Source organism: Trachypithecus francoisi, unplaced genomic scaffold, assembly GCF_009764315.1.
Source record: "Trachypithecus francoisi isolate TF-2019V2 unplaced genomic scaffold, Tfra_2.0 Lachesis_group4, whole genome shotgun sequence".
NCBI lineage: Eukaryota > Metazoa > Chordata > Mammalia > Primates > Cercopithecidae > Trachypithecus > Trachypithecus francoisi.
The window spans coordinates 25,383,972-25,407,660 of record NW_022681469.1 but is presented as its reverse complement, the minus strand read 5'-3'; the positions used below and the strand labels follow the sequence as shown (position 1 = coordinate 25,407,660).

At 36.6% G+C, this 23,689-nt stretch overlaps 1 protein-coding gene across 4 annotated transcripts in view; it reads left to right on the top strand.

The window, feature by feature from the left end:
• The window catches only part of EXOC4 (exocyst complex component 4), an 823,024-nt gene that overhangs the window by 277,999 nt on the left and 521,336 nt on the right, over positions 1 to 23,689 (top strand). The window lies entirely within an intron of this gene.

Below are 23,689 nucleotides of genomic sequence, written 5' to 3'. Positions count from 1 at the left end.
TCAATGGCAGTGCTTTAAGATACTGGAAGAATATCGATGCATCACTATTGAAATTACAGTCTCTGAGGTGGGTAATATGACAGTCTTAGCAACTATATCACCACTACAAGGTTTGGGGGACTTTTTTGTTTTGTTATTTTGATTTTACATTTTAAAAAGCAGCTGTATGGAAATACTTACCATACTATTCACATACCATACTATTCACTGATTTCATATGTATAATTTAATGGTTTTTAGAATGTTCACAAAGTATATAACCACACCACAGTCAATTTAAGGACATTTATGCTATCCTGAAGAGAATTTCTGTACCTGTTAACAGTCACTGTCTCTTCTTTCTTTTCTCCTCTAATCCTAGGCAGACAAAAATTATTCTGTCTCTAAAAAATTGTCTTTTCTGGACATTTCATGTAATGGAATCTTATAAGATGTGGTCTTTTGTGACTGGCTTCTTTCACTTAGGTTTTCAAGTTCATGCATGTGTGGCATTGGTCTCTACTTCACTGCTGAATACTATTCTGTTGTATGGACATTTTATGTATCTTCTCATGAACTGTTGATGGACATTTGTGTTTTTTCCAATTTTTGGGTACTATGAATAACATTCATGTGCAGGATTTTATATGCACATGTTTTCATCCTGCTTGGGTAAACACCTAGAAGTGGAAAGTCTGGATCATATGGTCATTCGGGGTTTATTCTTTTGGGAAACTGACAAGCTAGCTGCTCATTTTTTTTTTTTTTTACAGAATTTATACCATTTATTTACAGTAGAAAACATTCAATTAAAATATTTTTGCTTTAGGCCATCATCTTCAAGGTGAGTTGTTTATTCTTCCCTCTTTGATGTGTGAACTTGTCCATTTGTGGTGTAGATTAGTCATCACATCACAAATAGTACATGTAAATACATCATTTATGCACATCCACCTAAATCTATTCTTTCTAAAATGTATGTGTCTATTTAAGTATCCTTCTGATGAACCAAGGGACGTAACTATGCCATAACCATAATGATATTGATACTAATTTGGACAATGAGAGTAAATGGGTCCTTCACAGAGCAAAAGGAATTCTATACATTTATTTAAAAGACAATTATTTGATTTGTAAAAATAATATCAAGACAGTTGGAAGACATGTTTGAAACTGCATGGGAGGCAGTGTGATTAATAGGAAGTATAGGGTTGGGAAGGAGGATTAGTTATGGCAGTTCCACAATGAGTCTGGAGAGAGGGTTTAAAGGCAGTGTGCAGGGAATAACAGCAAAATCAAGAAAAAGGTAGTGCCTGCTATTATCAATTGTCTGTTGAGATGGGAAAATGAAACCTACAAATCCATTAATCATTTGAAGATATTAACAAAGATAATATATACGTTTTGTTCTCTTGAGTTCCTTACCCTGCTCCATGTGTGTTAGCTCATTTTCATGCTGCTGATAAAGACATACCTGAGACTGGGCAATTTACAAAATAAAGAGATTTAGTGGACTCATAGTTCCACCTGGCTGGGGAGGCCTCACAATCATGGCCGAAGGTGAAAGGCACATCTCACATGGCCACAGATGAGAGAAGAGAGCTTGTGCAGGGCAACTGCCCTTTATGAAACCATCAGATCTTGCGAGACTTATTCACTGTCATAAGAATAGCACCAGGAAGACCCGCCTCCATGATTCAATTATTTCCCACTGGATTCTTCCCACAACACGTGGTAATTGTGGGAGCTACAAGTCAAGGTGAGTTTTCAGATGAAGTTCCCAGTGTAAAGCAGACCACCAGATCAATGGAAATGAATGCACATCTCAGTTTCTATAGGAACCTACTGTATATGATCATTCAGTGTGGAAAGGATATAGTCAGTAAATGGTGCTACAGAAATTTGGAAAAATCTCACAGATAATGTGTGGTTTAATTCACGTCACATTATCTGACAAAATTAATTACAGATAGCTAAGTAGTAAAATATAACAAATGACACAAAAAATTAGAAGGTAAAAGTAAATATTTAATGTTTGGATATACAAATACTTCTTGCATAATAATAGTAAAAGAACTTTAAGAGGAAATGATAACAATATTGCCACATAAAAATGTAAAACTTTTTATAATCCAAACATATAAAATTAGAAGTCAAAAAATTTAATTGAATAATGTTGCCAAAAATATGACAGAAAGGCTAAAGTTCTTACCAGATAAAATCCTCTTTTGGGTGAAAACCTGAGCATGTATCTTATTCCTGTTCTTGCCACATTATTTTGTAATTACTGTTTTTGTATCAGTCTCACTTGGGGTGGGATATGTATGTGTGTGTACCTTTCACATCTTGGTATTTTCAGGGACAAACACAAAGTCTAGTCCAGAAGGCATTTTGTAAATGTCTGAGTATGAACAAATTGGATTCTGGGGCTACTATTTTACTGTGGTCTGAAATGCTGACAAATGCATTTGTCAATCAATGAAGCAGGTTTGAGAAGGGGGTAGAAAAATGTTCAGTTAAGTTACTGTGCAAATGCAGCATACATTAACTTTCTTGGTGCAAAATATTTTAAAATATGAAATATACATTCCAGTAAAAGATGGCTATTGAAGTCACATTACAAAATGCAACTACCACACATTGTTTATATGAATCAATTACAGGGAGATCTTTCTGGTGCCGTTTTTAATTTTCCCTCCTTCCAGTTGCTGAAGCTCTACCTTAATTCCTCCTGTCTTAATTTTCCCACCCCCATTCTCTTTACCTCTTTTTTTCTCTATTCTCCCTTTCTTTCTTTTCCTTTCTCTGTTGCCTTCCCCACAACAGCTCAGTGAAAGAGTGAAGTTTTTGAGTTTCATTTATGCCTTTGCCTATTTTGCCATAAAAATCAACCAAGGATGCTTTCATATAGCACCAGTATGATGAGGAAAATAAGCTTTCACTGCAGAATGATTACTGTTGGTGATGATGTATAAAATAAAGGGAAGGATGTTATGTGGACTGTTGACCCTTCAGGGCTTATGAGTCCACATTACGTGGTCTGGATGGTAAACTGAGTGAGTTTAATATTAGCTACTGGAAATAACAGTGTTTATAAATTTTCAAAATGACATTTGTATCAGTCAGGCTTTAGCTTTTATTGTATTGAATACACTTACTATATTTTAATATTTTTCTAGAGCTGCTTTATGCTGTGGGAAACACTAGTTGGCAATTGAAAACCCTAGACATTAGATGATTTTTATTTTACGTTATCTTTTGTATTAGTTGTGATTATAATTTTCTTTTTGTAAGTCACTTCCCCAAAGCACAGGAGAAAAAAACAGATTTTTCTTCCATGATTTTCTCACTGAGGTTAATTTGTCTTATCTACTTAAAAATACCTTCTTTTAAACAATAAAAGTGGCTCTATCTAAGGCTGTTACTTTATAAAATCAGAAAGTATTTATTTGTTAACACTTATTTATTTCTGTAGCCTTTGAAATTTGTATTCTCCCCCAATGTATTTTAGCAAAATGGGAGAAATGAAGGATAACCTAGTTATTCTTAATATTGTTTTAATACCCTTCAAACTGGATATTAAAACAATCATAACCTTGTGTCTTTATAATCATCAGGTATGCTTGGATCTCTCTATAAGAGATATTCTTGAAATAGTAGTTTATAAGCCAGATACACTCAAAGTGCTAAGGAACAGCTCACTGTTGAAAGATATAGTAAGAATTGAAAGGTATATATACTCTTTATTTTCAGATGAGATCATACGTATTCCAAACACCTGTGACCATACTTTGGAAAAACATGGCAGTAAACTATGACTTCAGTGTTACATGGACCTCCCCAAACTAATTTATAGGAAACTAGTAACCATTAATATACTTAAATCCTTACTGAATTTAAAATATAGAGTCTGCTTTAACAGAACTAGCTGGTTATCTTCCATTTATTCTATGAGATTCTGAGCTTTAAACTTTTCTTTCTGGTCTGATCTTTTATTCTAAAATATCCTAAAAGTGGGTAGTCTCAAGCAATATGAAGCTGTGGGCACCTCGTACCCATTAGCTAGAATTTTAACTGAGGGCAAATAATGGTTATCATTATACTATAGCTTTCAATGTATTTCTTACTGGCATCAGGCAACTGCAAACACTAGGTGGTGTGTTAAATGCCAGTGGTCAGCTTGACTTGGTTTGGAAATGAAGTATTGCCCATGCCCTTCAAATGGGCTCGTACATGGTAAGAGTTAAAAACAAACCAGTTGGTCATGGTTTTTATATGGTCATATCAGAGATTCTTGGGAATGTAGGCTTCCATTTCATTCAAGTCACCCACAGAATGAGAGCATTTTAAATCTTGTGTATGCAAAAATCTTTCAAAGGGATATTTCTGAGACAGATTTTGTGCATTTAAAATGCTCTTCAACTAGAGGGAAAAAAAATCCCTCTCTTCGAACAAAGAATTTTCTGTTTTCCATACTACTCTGTGCCGTATGCCATCCTGGTTTTTTAAAAATCTGCACACACAATTATGATTCAGTTGAAAACAAAGATAGTACCACTATAATTGTGCCCAATGAGCCCAAAATATTAAACTTTTATTTTCAAGTTTGGCTTTCATCACTCCCTCCCCCAATGCGCCATATATGATAATATATTATTTGTTATTCAGAAGAGGAAGAGTTCCATACAAAATGAATGACTTCATTTGCCTTATAAATAAAACATGGATAAATGTCTTGGTAAAATAAATTAAAGGAGCATTTGTATTTGATCACTCCATCATATTACTGTCTTTATCTACAAGCGGAAGAAGCTGTTGTGTATTTCCTGAAATTCATTATGTGCAAAGTCTATAATGGAGAAAAATCACTACTAAGTTATGGCTGAAACTCAAACAAATAACACGTATTATGCATCTCAGAGAGACTCAAACACATTAAAGGCACATTATCTTTTCTGAGAAAAGATAATGAAGATCCACACCTGTAGTTTAGGGGTTTGTTTGTATGTTTGTTTTGGAAGAGGTTTAACTAGCTTTATGACTGGTATTCAACTCCACTTTCACTTCTTACAGTTTACTAAAATGTTTGAAGAGGACAGATATTGATGAAATACTTTTGCTGATTTTGATTTATAAACAGGAGTCATGAAATAAATAACTCACATCCAGTTTAAAAAAAAAAACTGAGCCCACACCATTATTATTATATTGTTAAAGTTACAAACATATATATAAAATAGAACTGAAATGGGGCTGGGCATGGTGGCTCACACCTGTAAACCCAGCACTTTGGGAGATCGAGGCAGGCGGATCACAAGGTCAGCAGATCGAGACCATCCTGGCTAACATGGTGAAACCACGTCTCTACTAAAAATACAAAAAAATTAGCCAGGCGTGGTGGCACACGCCTGTAGTCCCAGCTACTCGGGAGGCTGAGGCAGGAGAATCGCTTGAACCCAGGAGGCAGAGGTTGCAGTGAGCCAAGATTGCGCCACTGCACTCCAGCCTGCTGACAGAGCGAGACCCCATCTCAAACAAAACAAAACAAAACAAAAACAAAAAGTAGATATAGATGATAATATTAAAGGGGGCAAAGTTACAAAGGGACAATAACCTTAATACCACCCCTGTTAACTGGATTTTTCTTACATCAAACTGTAGTTCTTTTAAAATAATGTGTATTTAGCCGGGCCCAGTGGTTCATGCCGGTAATCACAGCACTTTGGGAGGCTGAGGTGGGTGGACCACCTGAGGTCAGGAGTTCGAGACCAGCTTGGCCAACATGGTGAAACCCTGTCTCTACTGAAAATACAAAAATTAGCTGAGCATGGTGTTGGGGGCCTGTAATCCCAGCTGCTTGGGAGGCTGAGGTAGGAGAATTGTGTGAACCTGGGAGGCGGAGGTTGCAGTGAGCTGAGATTGTACCACTGCACTCTAGCCTGGGCTACAGGAATGAAATTCCATCTCCAAAAAATAAAATAAAATAAAAAAATATATGTATTTCAGTCATCCAGTTGTTGGGCCTTCTACGTTGGTTAACTAAAGACTAGAGTATACGGTTAGAAACTTTTATCTGATTTATCCGAACATGGGATCTTCCTATGGTAAGTCTGCTGTTACTACACTCTGAGCAATACATAAAGGAATAATAATAAAAAAATTTTGATTAAAAACTAGTTAGAATAAATTTCAAGTTGTGTAGAAGAGAAAAATTGTGTTTAGTTATAACTGTAGGTTTCAGTTCATTTTGTGATGCATGGAAAATTTGAATTACATTCAAAAAATGGCTGTAGTTGAAAGAGTTCTGTTCAGTAGGCCACTATATGAAGCCCTACAAAACACTCATCAGTATTCCCAAATAAAATACAACATTGATCTTCAAGAATCATTCTTGTTTTTAGCCAAAACTGTGTGTGAGGGTGTGATATAGTGGGGAGATATTTACTGTTCATGCTCACTTCCTTTTTGTACTTGGTCAGACATCTTTGAATGTATCAGTCATTCTCGAACTTTGTTTGCATCAGAATCACCTGGAGGGCTTGTTAAAACACAGACTGCTGGGTACCATCCCCAGATTTCTGATTCATTACGTCAAGAGTGGGACCCAATGATGTGCATTTCTAATTACCACACTTTGATAACCACTATATTGTCCATTTAATTTTTCCTAGCAGTAGTGAAGACTCATCTGATGATCTTTGGCTTAATGACAGATGGTATCTATGTGACATGATAGAACACCTCATCGTATTAAAAACAAGAGGGAGCAGTTTCACAGTTGAAAGAAGGTGTATAATAAAACTAAATGGAGCTCTGAGCCTTGATCTCAGGAACATTCAAAGTCCTTTAGATTGGTGAGAGATTTCCTTATAGTCTTAGGAAATATAGGGGTCAATGAGATGTTAATATTTTTAATTGTCTGTGAAAGTCCTGATTTTACAAATAAACTTGATTTTGACATCAGTGGTTGTGATTTTTGAATTTGGCAGTAGTGATTCCTTGATAGGAACTATAGAGATCTACAGCTGTATATATTCTTTCTGGTGGCTGATCATTGTATTCTCTTCAGACTGTTGTCACTGTCAGTTGGTTTCTGCAAACCTAAATCGGGAAGAGCCTTTCAAATTATCTTCTATGGCCTTTTATATGTTGATTCATTCAGATACCGAGTGACCATGTAATATTTTAAGTCAGCCAGGACATGTGAAAGTGCTCAGAGTGAGAGAGTATATGAGTACTCCCCGTATCACCTGCTTAATTTTCTATAAACCTAGAACTGCTCTAAAATTTAAAGTCAATTAATTAAAAACAAAAAGGTACTCAGAGCCAACACATTTGTCTGAACAAAAGAAGAGATGAGAAAATGTACATAAGTTTGGAGAAGAAAGATCCTGAATGTGCAAGGGTTTTTTTCTTCTTCTTCTTAAATCTCTGCTCATTTATACATCCAAACATCAACAGATGTGTGATTTAGCATTTGCCCTGCACCTCTGGCTCTAGGGACCATGGAGTTTTGTATGTGGATACTCTGCTGCAGTGAACTCTGTCATTGTTCTGAACAGCTGGGAATGGAATATAGCTCATTAAGACAGGAGATGTTATCCAAGCCTCCCCTGGCATCCTGAAGAGTAGTGAATATGTTGTGCTTCCTGAGATCTAAAGTATCCATTTCATTACCACCTAGTGTTCTCTTCCTTTTATTGAAAAACTCTATTGGCCCCATTGCCTCTTTGAATGATGTGCACAGTTTATGCCAGCTGTTCCTTTTCTTAGTCCTTTCTCCTTCTTCTTTGCATTTTTATTATCTTTATGGTGTGTGCTATGCCTTGTATTTAAAAAAATAAAACCCTAGTGTAATTAGTACATATCACTTGTTTATGTAACCAGAAGAATATTAAGGACAGATTTTCACAATAAACCCCTGTCATTCAGACATCCCTGCTCCCTTTGGTATAAAAAGCAACTTTGCTGGAGAGAGGATTGCAAGTTTAAGTTTCTCATACTTATCAGGCGAGGGAGCTTATGAGTTTTTATTTTGTATCAGGTGCTTAGTCCTGTTACTCCATTTGATTGTAGCAAGAAATCTATGAGACATAAAGATATAGGAATTATTATCTCATTTTGTAGATGGGGCCCTACACATCAGAAAGATCTAAAACCCAATTAGTAAATTGTGAAGCGGGGATTCATATCTGTGTCTTTCTGGCTTCGTCATCTCTCTGTACTATTTATGCAACCTTTTGCTCAGTTACATATAAATTTAGATGTCTGTATTCATTTTTTATGTGGCATCATTGTTTGCTTATGTGGCATGATTATTTAGGACAAAAGAAAGATAAGAGGAACCATGTTAAAAAATATCACTTTTATCCGAAGATTCAGATTTATATCTAGGTCATCATTTTTCTATTTGGAGAGTTATTCAGGCTTTGCAAATGAAATAGGCAGGGATGTTCAGGAATAGCAACCAGCCAGGTGCTTTCTTTGTAACTGGAGAGAAGAAAATATCAACCTCTCCACTAATGTGTATTGGGAGTTTACTAAGTGCCAGGCACATACATGCGTTATTTTATTTAATCCTCTAGGTGGTGTAAGAGTAGATGTAGAAAATGAGGTCCAAAGCATTTAAATAATATGCCCAAGGTCACATAGCCTGCAAGCGTACAGCTGGGGCTAGCGCTGCCATCTGATTCCAGAGCTCGAGCTCTCAATCACTACGCTACACTGCCAAGGAATGGTAGTTTAAGAGGTGGAAGTGGTGTGACATAGTAACCTAGAAAAAGAGAGGTAAGTTATTTGAACACCTGGACATTTTCTTTTTCCATCAAACAGGAAGAAATATTGAGAAAATGGATATACAATCATGCATCACTTAATGATGGAGACACACTCCCAGAAGTGTGTTACTAGTCAATTTCATAGTTGTGCAGATATCATAGAGTGCACTTACACAAACCCAGATGGCATAGCCTACTACACACGTAGGCTACATGGTTTGGCCTGTTGCTCCTAGACTACACACCTGTACAGCATGTTACTGTACTGAGTAGAGTCTTTGTAACATAGTGGTATTTGTGTATATAAACATAGAAAAGGTACAGTAAAAATACCATAATCCCATGGAACCATCATTGTATATACAGTGTGATGTTGATGGAAGTGTTGTTATGAGGCATACAACTATACATTTATCCATCCTCAAATGCTACTCTCCTAAAGAGAAATGAAAGCACATGTAGAGTTACTTGGTAACTTTTTATTAATCCAAGAAAGTTAGTTATGTGATTTCTAAATCACTCTTGTTGGGTACAAGTGGAATCTAGGGGTTCTGAGAGTAAAAAAGGAAAGTTAAAGCAGTGGCAGAGAAAGGCTAGATGGGTTTGGCACATATTCAGCTTTGTCAGAGGGAATATGAAGGATTCCAGTTCACTTTACATGCCAAGGCATCTGTGATGATGGAGAGAGTGATGTCACATGCTTTGGCAAATTAACTGCATAACCTTAGGAAATGAGTATTAATTGCACTCTTCCACTGTAAACAGGAGCAGAGTAAGCACACCGATCAAGAGTTGGTGCTTAGTTTTATAGGTAATTTGTTTTCCTGGGTGCCAAGTGCTTTTTATATATGGTGCTATGGTCATAACTTAATGCCAAGAAATGAAGCATAATGCTAAAAGAAAACATAGTTCTAGGAGAAAGTCTTCTTTTAATACCTGTTTCTTCTAGAAGTGAATAGGACTTTGGTGTGGGCAGTTTAGAAGTTGGCCACATCAGGTTTTAAGCTTGGAATCCGTGTTTGATTTTGAATCTTAGCCCAAGAAAAATAAATGTATTATTTTCTCCAATATAAATTTGTTTGGAAGTGTCAGTAATTGACTTATTTAGCAGCAATAAAGCAATTCAGATAATTTTAGAAAATTTACTTTTGAGGAAGAATTCTAATGAAGGATAATTTAAACAATTATGCATGAGAAATAACTACTTACTAAACAAGAAATAGGGTTACTGTAGATGGTTAGAGTTTAAAAGTAGAGATTTGCTTTGAATGTAATTTTTTTCTTTGAGATTTCAGGGTGAAAATTGCATGGCTGGAGCATGACCCAGAAACAGCCTTGTCATTGATTGCCACTGGGAATACAGTAATTGAAGATTTGCCTGTGTTGATTGACTTTCAGTATCTGATTACAGAAGCTCTGAGCAATGTATCTTGTTCTTTTATCTCCTTTGTTGCCTCCTTTCAGAAATGCTTATAAAATGTGTCTGGTTTATCTATAGATTTTTGGATTCTTAGAAGGCCACTTAACCATTTCTGTTAGTATTTAACAGTTCAATCAATTTGAATAGTAATGAAGAAAACCTGAATTAAAATGTACTAGGGTTCTGAGATTGTTATTTCTGGTATATAATATACTTTTCTAATTTATTCTTTGTAGAACCTCATCTCTGTAAATGTTTGTGTTGAAATGCTTTTTGGTCTTAAGTGATGGAATGACGGCCTATGCCAGGACATCACAGCTTGTGGATGCCTACTCTTTTCAGATGACTCGGTGGTGCAGGTTAATATTTTGAGTAAACCTTTAGGAATTAAATTCAGTACTGTCAACAATGAGAATCTAGCCAGTTTACGTAGAGCTTAACAGAGGCAGAATGTATTAGTGGATTTTAGTTTTTTTTTTAAAAAAGGGACATTGGTATCATACGCTATTCTATACCTAGCTCTGGGGATAGCGTGTACAGTGTGGATTATTTATGGTCCACTCCTGGCCACAGGTCTTCTGTGTTACCTTTAAAAAGCTATGGTAGTGCCATGGCTGACTGTGCCATCTCTGTATGGATTTTCTGTTTATTTATTTTATAGAAACTGTAGTATGATGTCAGAAACTGGCTGGATTAAGTACAGTATGTTGGAAAAGAGAAATGTGTTACCTGCTTGATGGGAGTACAGTTTGACTCTTCTGTTTCCCTGATGTGCTAATCTAATGATTTGGCCTTGATGGTATGGGAGTAGCTGGTGAGAAAAAGGAAGGGAAGGAAGATGAGGTAATTGTCCTTGGATAAAAGATCTAACTTCAAGTCTTTGCAAATGACAAAATGGGAGAAGTTCACATGGCATTTGAGAATACCTCTTCTAAATTACTCAGTTTAGGTCAGAGAATTTTGTTTCAGCTCACGTAAGAACTTGATTTGTTTCTAGTGTTCCCTGTGTTTTCATAATCAAACCGTAGCCTCTGCCTTTTGACGTTTTGTTTTGCTCAGCACTTTGGTTCCGTGTATTCATGTTTTTGTTGCCATTTTTGATTTAGTGTAGGATTTGATTAATGACTGCATACATTTTAAACGATGTCACATTGAAATGTACATTTGCTCAAATTTATGTATAATCAGTAAACAGATGTTTTTGTTCTTTCTGTTTCCGAGATGCATGTTTGGTTGTAGTTGTTTCCATTTTGTCCTAGGCTGAAGATCCTTAGCTAATTTCAGTCAGCCCTGAGCTGTCATTCCTGTTCATCACTGTCACATCAACATTGTTCCTGTTCATCACTGTCACATTAGCAGCAAATCTGAACTTGCTGATTAGTAAAGTGGATGGAAATCACAGCTCTGTGTGTGTCCAAATAGCTACTCATCAGCAAAGCTTGTGATGGGGCCTGATGGTTTAATGCAGGCCGTAATCAAGGGCTAGGAAATGTTTTCTCTGCAGTTTAACCTGGTAGTATTGAATTACATTAACATGTATATACACTTGCATACACATACACAGTAGTGTTACATCAGTGTTCAAAGTCAATCAGGCCAAATCAAACAGAAGAAGGAAATAGATTTTGAAGATGACTTTTCTTGTGATTTTAGTCAGCAAACTTAAACAGCACATTTTCCTTTGGTCTCATTGATTTCCTCATATCCAGCTGAAGAACTGCTTGATTAATAATATACTGTCTTTGGTGACATGGACTGAAAAAGTATGGGGTAAATGGGGTGAATTTTATGTTTGGAGCTGTTATTATCCCATGTGGTATCTGTTGCTTACTTCTCAGTGGTACTTGTATAGATGTGTCAACAGATTTGAAGTTTTGTGCCTATGACGCAGAATACTTAAAAGGTCATGAGAGTCATTACTTGGAGACGAGATGGGCCCTCATATTGTGCTCACAATATCTCTGCGTGAGCACATGGAACAACCATATTTTATTTTTTGAAAACAACTTTTTTGAGTGTCAAATGCTTATCGGTTGAGAGCCCACTGTAAAACTGAATGTCTTTGTGGCACTTGACTTTTGAGATGATGTTTTTATAATGCCTCATTGTGGGAGGTTAAGAGTCATTATCCTGATTTTACTCAGGAAGTTCTGAGCAGGTAAGTGACTTGTCCAAAGTTACCCTCCCTGTAAGTAAAAGCCAGACCTTGAATGCAGGCCTTCTGACTCCAGCTACAGTAATTTTGTCTTTCAGCCATTAACAGCTGCCTTGTTTATGTGGCTAACATGATGCTAGATAATTATGAGAAGAATTTCATTTAAAAGAATTTCTCATACCTGGAAATTTATAATCATACCTGAATGAACACAGCCGCGTGAATCCTAACTTCAGTCAAGATAAGCAGTAATATTGGAAATACTGTGGAAAGCAAGGATGGCATCACAGTGTCTACCAGCATTCTGTGGGAGGATTATAGGATTTGCATGCAGACCAAGGGCAGCCTGGGTAATCAGAGCTCTGATACTGTTTTATGGAAAGCAATTTAATGCATATTTTTAAAGCAGTATCAACTCTTTTATATGATTAAAAATGGTTTCTAGCTTATACATTTTAATTTTCTTTTATAGATTTCAGCCCCGGAATTATACATATCCATCCTCCAAACGTGTCATTTTCTTCCTCTCAAGGCTAGTGGTACATGTTTAAGTATTTCCAGCATACGTTTTGTTGCTGTTATAAACTCGAATAAGCATCTTCATTTTCTTGCAAGATTTCTGTCACTATCGCATCATCTTTGTCTTTTCTGATGGCTTACATTAATGCAGGCAGTGCTAACACATTTGTTTCTTTTGTCTTTTATGACAGTCTGAGTTTTAAAACTTCACTTTTATTCTGAGTTTAGTAGTTTTTGTTCAGAAATAGAACTTTGAGGCAGCAGCATCAGGTAATGAAAAAAGTGTAGGCTTTTGAGACAAAGACCTGAATTTGGATTCTTGCTGTTCCACTTACTAGCTTTATTGAATTACTCAAATACTCCCAGTCACACCCAATCCTGTTAGTAAAATAGGGGTTAGTTGTGCTGTTGTGAGGATTTGATAGGGCAGCCTGAGAGAAATGCCTGCCATGGTCCCTTACTCAGAATAAATGTTCAACAAATTACAATTCTCCTTTATATGCAGTACTGTTTCTCATGCTTTTTAATTAGATATTTTGCTCCCTCTGTTCGCCTCTCCCTCCTCCTCTTTTTCTCCTTCTCTCTCAGTTTGCAGCCCTAAATTCTTATGAGATCACGCACATCCACTTTGAAGTTTACTTTGACCATGCTCTGATCATACGAATAGTTTCCAGCCAGACTTCTTCAAAATATTGCTGGTAGCAATTTTTATCACACTACTTTTTCCAGTGATATCCATTGCCTCCCCCGTTATCTATTTTATCTGTTCTTGTTTCCTTCTGTCAGTCCATTTAAAAAAAAATTTTTTTTTGAGACGGAGTCTTGCTCTGTCACCCAGGCTGCTGGAGTGCAGTGGCATGATCTTGGCTCACTGCAAGCTCCACCTCCCGGATTCACACCATCCTCCTGCCTCAGTCTCCTGAGTAGCTGAGACTACAGGTGCCTGCCACCACGCCTGGCTATTTTTTTGTATTTTTAGTAGAGACAGGGTTTCACCGTGTTCTCCAGGATGGTCTCGATCTCCTGACCTCGTGATCCACCCGCCTCGGCCTCCCAAAGTGCTGGGATTACAGGCATGAGCCACCGTGCCTAGCCTCTTTTCAGTCCATTTTAAAGGCCTCCTTATCTAGTTGACAGGCTTCCTTTATCCTGGCTATAGGAGTAGGTTTGGTTGTGAATAACAGAGACTCAGCATAATAGTGATATCACAAGACAGAACTTTATTTCTCACATAAAAGTGTGGGAGTCAAGTGCTTGTGTGGGGACTTTGATCTGCGAAGTCCTCAAGGACCCAGGCTCTTTCTATCTTAATGCTTCACCACATGCGTGCTCCATTCCTAAGGTCCCCTCCTGGTCCAAGGTGGATACTTGAACTCTTACTATTGTATCTACATATTAAGCAGCAGGAAGTAAACGGGGCAAAAGTAAGACATATCCTTCTCTTTGGAAGTTGCCCACACTGACTTCCTCTTACATTTGGCCAGAACTGTATTACATGACCATGTCTAGATACAGCAAAGACTCAGAAATGTATCCTGTTTCAATTATCCACGTGCCTAAAAGAAGGAGATAATGGATATTTGAGGACAACTGGCAGTGTCTGCCTTGTTGGTATGTGTGAGATATACCATATCCTTAGCCAAGGTTTTAGGAAACCAAATCCTCTAATTTCACACTGTAGATTTTTTTTTTTTTTTAGATGAAGTCTCACTCTGTCGCCCAAGCTGGAGTTCAGTGGCATGATCTCAACTCACAGCAACCTCTGCCTCCCAGGCTCAAGTGATTCTCATGCCTCAGCCTCCTGGGTAGTTGGGATTACGGGCACCCCCCGACCACATCTGACTAATTTTTTTTGTATTTTTAGGAGAGATGCGGTTTCAGAATATTGATCAACCTGGTTTTGAACTCCTGACCTCAAGTGATCTGCCTGCCTTGGCCTCTCAAAGTGCTGGGATTACAGGCATGAGCCACCGCACCCGGCCTAATTTCACACTACATAGCTATCTATTGTTATCCCATGCTTTATCTTTCTAAGTCCACACTATCTATGGAAATAGAATACCACTTGTATTTTGTTCATTTTCTTGTCAAGAGAAAAGTGTTTCTTCTAGTCAGATTCTTTGTTTTCTCCTGAACCACCCACCATGGTCAGTGACTGTAGTCTTGGCAGGCAAATCTAGCAGAATGCCATATTGGATTTTTTCCCCCACATTCCTCTGAAAGTAGTCTAACGTGGATTTTACTGTTGTTTTAAACCCAAATAATGGTAGTATAACACTCTTTCATGTATTTTTATCAAAGCATCTGTGGAAATATATCAGTGCTCAAATGTAATGAAAGAACATTTAACCAAACTGTATTGAAGATGGGGTTGTAAAAAGTTTTACATGTTGATCACAATAACATATATTTGTGGTTCATTTTATTTTCTTTTATAAATAAATGTTTCCTTTCTTTAGTAGGAACAATTACAAGAGCTTTCCCAGGTATCTGAGGCCATAAGAGTATTTTTATTTTAAAGATGAGGCAACTGAGTTCAGACGCTGGATAACTTGTCCAAGGCCCTGTAACAGGCAAGCAGCAGATCCCAGAATCAAACCCAGGTCGTTTGAACTCAAATTCACTTCCTTTTTCACGTGGTACAAGAATGGGAAAATAAGAGCATTCTTTTGCATATTATAGACTGAATTCTCAAAATTCTTTATTGCTTTGATTTCAGAGTGGATGGGTCATCCTTCATGGCATAACCCTCATCTCTATACTGTATTATTCAGCTGGGATAGAATTATTTCCCTTTATTTCCTGTTAAATGGTTTCCTTTTCATCCATAGCTTGACAAACATCTCCTTTCTGGTTCTTAAAATATTTTACTCTTAGACCTTTCCCCCTTTCTTCTCTAATTGAATGCATAATATTTTTTAACAGTCGTATATATGCTCTCAAGGTACTTTAAATCTCTTCAGGGACACATAATATATGTATGAAAAAGGATGGATAGGAAAGGAGTGGCAACTCATGCCCGTACTCTCAGGACTATGGGAGGCTGAGGCTGGAGGATCACTTGAGTCTGGGAGTGTGAGACCAACCTAGGTAACAAAGTGAGACCTTTGTTTCTACAAAAAACCCCCTAGATACCCGAGAGGCTGAGGGAGGAGAATCATTTGAGCCCAGGAGTTAGAGGCTGCAGTGAGCTGTGATCGTGCCACTGCACTGCAGCTTGGGCTACAGAGCAAGACACTGTGCCAAGAAAGGAAAGGAGGAGGAGGAGGAGGAGGGGGAGGAGGAGGAGGAGAAGGAGGAAAGGGGAGGAGGAGGAAAGGGGAGGAGGAGAAAGGGGGAGAAGGGTAGAAGGGAAGGAAAAGAAAATTGTCCCTGTGAAATTGCTGTGGAGGAGGTGGAGGAGGAGGAGGAGGAGGAGGAGGCGGTGGGGAGGAGGCAGCCGAGGCGGAGGAAAGGGGAGAAGGGGAGAAAGAGAAGGGGAGAAGGAGAAGGGAAGGAAAAGAAAATTGTCCCTGTGAAATTGCTGCCTTTTTTTTGTCTTACTTAGTCTTCTTTATTGGTCCATTTTTAATATAAACTGCTGCTGATCTGTCATTCTCTATTCTGGAAATGTTTACTTCATTGTCTGTCTTTATCTTTTACCCAGGTATCTTGTTTCTGTGATATGCTTAAGCCTCTGCTCTACCTCATTGCTTCTAGAAAGAACAATTTTATCCTTAGACACACACATGCATGTGTCTAAATGGCAATATTACTATTGCCATTATATTACAGAGAGTGAGACAGAAGGCAGTGACAGTGTCCTGCCCTCCCTGGGAATGGACAGAACAGCATTCTTTCTGTCCTACTTAAGCAATGTGAGGCTTTGATTTGATATGAGACTTTTTTTTTTTCTTGTATTGTCTTCTTTTTATTGTACTATTATTTTGTTGTCTGACAAAAATAGCCATCTCTCCTGTATCTCTTTTTGCCCTCAACCTTTTCTGCTGGGTTGGATTTTTTTCCTATTGCATAACTGCAATGTCTGAACCTTAAATTGAACTCAAATTATGAACTTTGAAATGAACTTCCTTTGGCAAGACTGATTTAACAGAGTTCTAGATCTCAGTTGCATTCAATTCCATGTTGATTTAAGTAAAGACAGGCTTAATACCTGTTAATCAAGAATAGGAAAGTTTGTTTGCCCCAGATATACATTCTCTCTAAAAGCTAACTATAAAATTGGTGTAGTAGCTTGGATGATTTAATGACTTGGAGATTTTTTTCCTTTTTTGTGTGTGACTTAGCAGTTTTTAAGTATAGGAAAGGAAATTATAATACGGTTTTATAAAAATGAAACCTGTTTCAAGATCCCATCATTAATGGGGCCTGAATTTTTTAGTTGGTCTTTGCAAAGGAGATCATTGCTCTGTGAAGTTTATGAATCCCTAGACCTGAGAATTTCCAACACTATCTTACTAAGGAAATGTATAGATGCTCTCCCAGAAGATTCTAAGGAGGCATGCCCTAGGGGCACATCTTCTGTAGAGGTAATGAGTTCACTGGAGGTAATCTCACAATCCCTTCTTGCTTGATGATTTTTTGATAATTCTATAATTCGAGTATGAAAAAAAAAAATTACCACCAGCAACCTCTAAAACCTGAGAACAGCAGTTAGCTATTTCCTGGTAGTATTTTTGAGGACTTTAGAAGGTAGGCACTAGATAAACATAAGGCATTTTTTGTTATTACTATTGCCATTACTTGTTATCATTTATGTAGCACCTGCTTCACTAATGCAGTTGCTTACAGGAGCTGCAATTTTACTCCTGATGGCTACTTTTTGTCATTATGTAATCTGTGGTAAACCACATACCATCTAAATGTTGCCACTGGATTTCTTTCTTCTTCAAACTCCAGCCCTGGAATACTGTTGCTGTTCTATTTGTCAATGAACCGCTAATAGAAATTTCTTAAGAACATAGCATACTAGATGCCCAGGAAAAGAAAATATTATTAAAAACCAGCGTAACTCCACCTGATTACCCCATCATAGTTCTTATTACTTCAGAAAACTGTTAAAAGAACATTAATAAGTTTTCCATGCATGGCTTCATTTGTATAACCAATTGCTAAATTGCTAAGTTGCTGTTTTATTCACTTTCAAATTTACAAACAATTTCCAAGTCTGTGCTTTCATTTACTAATGCAAAGCTCTTTGCATATATATATATATATGTATGTGTGTGTTTCCTGGTAACTTGTCATGCCTTCCTTATTCAGTAGCTTTGGGTCTCTTATTCTGAAAGATTCCTGCCAGCAGTTATCAATTTGCATGTTATGGAACAATGTATTGACCTGATAGACTTTGCCAGTTTTACTTGCAAAGCTAATAGCTTCCCATTATATGGTAGAGAAAGGCTTTGTTACACAGACACATTTATTAATTCTCTATTTACTGCTCCTCAAAAAACTAAAAAAAATTTTTGTTTTGAAATTTGGAATCTTGATGTTTGGAATATTTTTACACAATGAATCGAAGCACTTCTTGCTAGCTCTTTCCCCTTTTTTGACATTATTAACAATTTTGTTTCTTTAATTCTAGGAAAAGGAAAGATTTTACATTAAGATACGCAATAATAAGGAAAACCGTGGCACATCTCCTGAATATTTATGTCTACATGAAATAATTTTTGAGACAGAATGTTTTTGAGTTATTTGTAATATAGTGTCCTTAGGTTTAATTAAACTAATTATAGTCATTATTTACCATTTTCATATTGAAAATGATTCCCCATATTTTTCAAACCATTTGAGAAATTGTGCACTATGCAGGAAGTATCAGTTAGATATATTGTCTCTGAGAACCTATGCCCAAATGGCCTTCAGCTTAATTTTTCATGTTTGAATATTGGTCACTGTTACCTGTCCATTCTGGGGCACTGTGGTTAGAATCTCCCTGATAGCCTTAGAAACTGTTGGCTATAAACACTTGGGAATAATGATGCATTATTTCTCATTAAATAGTTGCCTCATAAATAACTACTTTCAGGCATGAATCATCTACTGAGGTATATTTGTTTTTATGTTATGTTAAGTTACGTTACGTTATGTTATGTTATTTTTTGAGAGAGCATCTCACTTTGTTGCCCAGGCTGGAGTACAGTGGTGTGATCATGGCTCACTGCAGCCTCAACCTCCTGGGCACAAATGATCCTCCCATCTGAGCCTCACAAGTAGCTGGGACTGCAGGCGGGCACCACCATGCATGGCTAATTTTTTGTATTTTTTTTTTTTTTGTAGACATGGGGGTCTCGCTATGTTGCCTAAACTGGTCTTGACTCCTGGGCTCAAGTATATTTGCATATTGAAGGAAAATTCTTAGTGGATGTTGGCCTCTATCTGGTGAATGAATAAACAGAATGATAGATTTTAAAATTCTGGGTAATATTGGGACTAATTTTTGGGGAAAGAAGTTTTCCCCAGGCACTGTATCCTGTGTCATGAGTGAGGGGTGGGTGTCCAGTGAGGAATTCCAGCAGAGACTGAAGTCCCATTTGTGGTGGTCGTGCACTTTTGCTTTCTGGTAGATTCAAGGTTCCAGGGTTCTTGTTAGGAATCTTGCTTTAGGACACAGTGTAAGTGCATTTTAAGAACTTATTTTAAAAATTATTTTGAAGCAATGTGTGTACAGGCCAAGATCCTTGGCCTTCTGAAGATTCACTGAAAATTCAAATGGCAAAAGGCAGATTAATTAGAGAAAAGGCAGACAAATTTTGTCTAGTTTGTGTGTGTGTGTGTGTGTGGGTGTGTGTGCTTTCAGAATGAAGACCCAAAGAAACAGAGGTAATTGTCCATTTTTATGTTTAGGTTCAACAAAGTATGGACAATCATGTAGAATTATGATTGGACAAAAGAGCATGGTCATGATTCTCACAGAAGGAGTGGGGAAATCCCACAAGGCCTGCCCGTCTAGATTCTTCCCAGCCTCTCTGAGCATGCATGCCTTCCTTCTGGGTATGCGGCAGGACCCTTTCTGGAACTGGGCGTGGGGAGTGGGGGCTCTTATGACCTATAGTGAAATAAGGTTGGTCAGATAAGTTCCTTTTGGCCAGTTTTTACATGGAAATGTGGAGAGAAAGTTAGGGTAATATTTTTAAGTTTTATGGCTGGCCTTGAGGTAAAGGTTCTGGCTTCCGTGACCAGCCTTGGGCAAGAGGGATTCTAGTTTCTGTGGGTAGCCTTGGGGGAGAATAGGACTGAGGAGGAGAGAAGATCAGAGAAAAACTTCAACTTCTGAGGCCACTTCTGAAGCCTTCATTTTGGGGATATTGTCTTCTGAGCCCCAATATATGTCACTTGGAGAAGGCCTACTTAAAGGTGTTCAGAAAATGATTTGAAATGGTTTGAAGCTGATCTAATGAATGGCATTTAATTCTATGTTTGATTGTCAGTACCATTTTAGTTTTTCTTCTATGTAAAAAAAAAATTTGAATTTTTTTTAGAATTGTTGGATTCAGAATAAAAACTTAGAGGTTATAAATATTAATAATATTAAGTGTGTTTAGACTAGAAATATGGTAAAGGAGTGCCCTAAGATGACCACAGCTATCAAAAGAATGTTTTGCTTATTTTCAGTTATACCACAAACATAACAGCTTGAATATATTGAGAAACTTGAGCTTTTCAGATTTGTCCTTGAACTCTTGATTGGCTTTGCCATTTGTTTTCTGGATGGTGTGGTAAAGGATCTAATACCCTTTGGTATTGATTTTAAAAGGTAATGAGAATTTTTTACATATAATCCTTGCAAAATATACTTTGTGTATAAATTGAGTGTCCTGACATAATCTCAATAGCCTAAGATTTTCCCCTAAGGCACATTTTAACGTTTCTATTCAATATTTATTTGAGCTAACTCAGGCATCGACGATATAATTTAATTAATTCTGTTTATTCCACCCAAGCTCTTATCAGTTGATTTTCCCTAATGTTGAGTCTCAGAGGAGTATTTTTATATTTTCATCGCTATGGTTATACTGTGGGCATTTTTTCCCCTCATTTTACCTGGTCCCTTAATTCCATTTCTCCTGAGTTGCTGCTCCTTGAACAGCCTCATCCATCCTTCATACAATAAGCTTTCATATATTTAATAACTATTATTAGGTTATCCTTATGCTGTCTTTTCTTCAGCCACAATAATCCCAGTTCCTTTAAGCTTTATTTTTATCCGGCTTTTATCCAGCCTTTAATATTTTAGCAGCTTCTTCTAGATCTTCTTTAGAAAAGAGTAGTATGAGATTATAAAACGAACCTACTGCTAGAAGTGTGCTTGTCACTTCTCCTCTATAGCAGTCAAATTCTTTGAGATCCTCAAACTGAAGCATCCATGGGAACATTTATTATTTGTTTAAATATGGCCATAAAAATCGACTTTGCAATCATACTGAGTCATCTTGACAGTGCTGTGAGTGACAGAAACTAATCTTATCTGCTGGCTAGCATTTTAAAAATGATAAATGGACCCTCAGTCTTTAGTTTGCCTGTAAATGAAATTAGGTTTATCTTATTTCTTCCAGAAATTGCATTACTTAGAAAAGTTTGAATTATTTCTTTCTGAACAAAGTTAAATGGCCAAGGCTAGGGGCTAAATTTTGATTATTATTACATACATTTTTTTTTTGCCTTTTATCACAAATAATGGTGCATTGGGAAAATTCAAGTACTAAGAAATCAGCATATATTTTCTAAACAGAACAAAGATTCCTCACCATCTATATTTGCAGCCGAACTGAGAAATGTATGTTCAAAGTAAATTTTACTGAATATTTGTTCTTTGATTTTTTTTTTCAGATCTAAAATAAAGTTCCAAATCTTGATAATCACAGCATGTTTAGGACTAATGTCTTCATTGTTTTATCTGTCTTCCTTTTAGTTGCCTAATCATTTAAAGATCAAATTAAATTGAAATCTAGTATAATTTCTGCTGGTAAAGTGACTTTTATAGTAACTTCCACCATTTATTTGTTTTCTCAGTAGGAAACTGATTTACCTTACTTCCACATGTGTTTCTGGTATCTTTATTCTGAAATTGTCTTTTCTTTGTCAGTCAGGATCTAGGACTTCAGAACCCGTTTGTATCAGCTCCTATAAGAAACGAAATGAGGTCACCTAACGGTGTTGAATGCCTTTTTCTTCTGCATTTTAACTGACATTTTAGAACTCCAATACTGTCATTTTTTTTTCTTTCCTCTATTCTTGATCTCTAGGACCATGTTAGTAAGTTTGTTACATATTTTTTCAAATGTGATTTTTAACCAAATCGAGGGAATTAAAGCAATAACCTTTTTATGTTCTGTTTCTAAAGCAAGAGGACATTGCTGTGTGAGTTGATTTTTTTGAAAAACCTTGTTGTCTTCCACTTGCAGGTTTCCTTCCCCTCCCCCGCCCCGCCTTTTATTTTATTTTATTTTTTTTTTCTGGTCAGTGTATTTCAGGGCTCTTTGTATCTTTCACATGAAATAATATGAAAAGAAGGTTTGAATGAATGGGAGGATAACTCTTCACTTTTTGTTTCAATTATTTAGTTTTTAAATTTCATTTCACTTTGGGCCTTTAAAAGCATATGTGTGTGTACATATGTATGTGTGTGTGTATTTATGTGTTTAGTATTTGGAAATTTGTGAGGGATGAAAAGGTTACTTCAACAATTCCCTTGTCTATGTGGTAGTTGTTTCTCTGCCAAATACTCATAATGAGTTATTCTTTTCCTCCCCCACTTTAGGTTCAAGATTCTTGCATTGTAGAAGAAAAAAGTATAGTAATGCCTCATTTGCTAGTATCTTTAAGAAACGAAGTGTCTCTCAAAAGTTAATTTTCCAGATAACTAAATCCTACCTCTGGGAATCATACTAGCTCCTCCAGTTTTAGATGTTGAACAAGTTATAAATTTCACTGAACCTCCATTTCTTCTTTTCTAAAGATGGACATGTAATACCTATTTTAATGATTTGTTCAGAGGATGAAATAAGTGTAAAATGCCTAGAACCGCAAAAAACTTAGTATTTTTGAGATATCAAGAAAACTGGATACCTTATAGCCGATTGATAAATACTAGGTTCTTTCACTTTTCCCATTAAATGCCATATCTTGATTTAAATTTTCTTTTTCTTATTTCTTCATACACTCATAGTCATAAAATCATTTAGATTTTACATTCAAATTTAAAAAAATTTTCCTTTCTGTATTTATTACAGATTCTCCAGTTTACATTCCCTTTACCATTCACTTGAACCATTTTCAATATTAAAGATTCTTAAAAGCAATCCAGTTTGACTACTGTCCCAATAGTTGAATTCTATTTGCATCCTTTCTTCAAGTTACTTTGCAGTCTATATCTGTTGCTTAAATGTGCTGGTCCTAGTTTGACCCTGTCCAACCACAAAGAATGTCAGATCTCAGTCTCATGTGGCACCCTTCAATACATGAGGATGGTTGGCATGTTCTCACTGAGCCTCCCCTTTTCCAAATGAAAATCCCTACTTACCAGTTTATATTTTGGGGTTTCCAGTGGCTTGACACTGGGGTTGCTATTTCCTGCTGTTTCAGTTGGTTTAACTTGCTCTTGGATTGGAATGGACTCTAGTCTAGATATGATTTAACCAATCCAGAGGAGAGTGAGATGATTACTTCTCTTCTAGATACTTCTGTTAATGTAGCCTAATATCACTCTAGGTATGTTTTATAGCCAGTCACTCTGTTGATTCATAATAACTTCTAAGAATTCTTTCTTATGGCTACTGTTTTTAAACTATATCTATTTTATTTTTTTTAAGATCAGATTTATTGAGATATAGTTTA